Raw genomic sequence first — 1,323 nt, forward strand, 5'->3', positions numbered from 1 at the left:
ATTGGGTTCTGATGATGCCAAGTGACCTTGGTTTGTATTGTTTATTTTCTTATGCTTGCCCCCCACCAACTGGTTATCTCTAGTGCTACCTGTCCTTGCTAAATCTTACTGGAGCCTGTCCTTCCTGTTATCCTGGTTGTGTCAGAACTCCTCAGAGTCAAGCTGTCTCTGGGATCCTGTGATTGTGGGATCCTGTGACCCTGGGCTTGTTAGATCACCTGGGAGTGCAGCAGCTTCCTCTGGGTGTTGTGGGACTGGCTGCAGAGCCTGGGCCCAAGGGTGTTGTGGGACTGGCTGCAGAGCCTGGGCCCAAGGTCTGCTCAGGACACCAGCCCAGAGAGACCTGAAGGAACCCGAGCCACTCTGCTGGCAGAGTTCCTGTGTGCCTGGTCCCTCAGGTCCCAGTTACTCTGGGTGTTGGGACAGATGTTGTGTCCTCCTCACCTCTGATCCTGAGTGTGTCCAAGTGCCTGAGAGTGGCGCTTCCTCTGGGTTTTGTGGGACTGGCTGCAGAGCTTGCGCCCAAGGTCTGCTCAGGACACCAGCCCCGAAATGCAGATTTTCTTTTCTTTTTTTCTTTTTTTTTTTTGTATCACATCTAAGTCACAACTACTTAAAACATTCTCCACCACTGGGTAAGAAGACCCCAGCCTACATTTTCCATCCCTATATCCATTATGCTCTTTTGAAATGTATAAGAAAATGTTAGAAAGAGAGAAGTCTGGATTACAAAGAAATGCACATCAGCAGAAAGCCAGGCTGTAACTCCCCCAGGAATGGAAGAGCTTAGTTCCAGAGCCAGGCTGTATCAAACAGGGCTTTAACAGTAATCTGGAGCCATCCTATGTAAAAGAAACTTGAGGCCAGCAGGAAGCCTCAAGGGGACTGTGGAGTGGGAAGGAATGAAATGGATTCCAGACTGCCGGGAGGATTTTCTTGATTGAAACAAGACCAACTTACAGAACTGCACTCTGTGTGAGCCTATAATTCCCCAGTTTTCTGAAGAAGAAAAAAAAAGCATAAAAGCAAGCATAGAGAATTTTTGGAGTAGCTGGGCTGCATAGAGGAAAGCTGTTTTTCTGTTGAAAGAGAGACCTAATCTATGGATGGAGCCATGTAGTGGGAGAGGTAGGAACTGCACAAGGGACTCACCTCACAGACTGGACATTCAACCTGCTGCTCAACGCTGGATCCAAGAGGCCACACACTATCCTCTGGACTCTCTTGTCTGTTTCTGTTTGGTTTATTCTACAGGCTGAGTTGCCCTCACAGTTGTTCTTCCCTAAGGCCTTGACTCTGAAGCCTTATGTCTTCCTTGGCTGA

This window comes from Mastomys coucha, unplaced genomic scaffold, assembly GCF_008632895.1.
Source record: "Mastomys coucha isolate ucsf_1 unplaced genomic scaffold, UCSF_Mcou_1 pScaffold12, whole genome shotgun sequence".
NCBI classification, from domain to species: domain Eukaryota; kingdom Metazoa; phylum Chordata; class Mammalia; order Rodentia; family Muridae; genus Mastomys; species Mastomys coucha.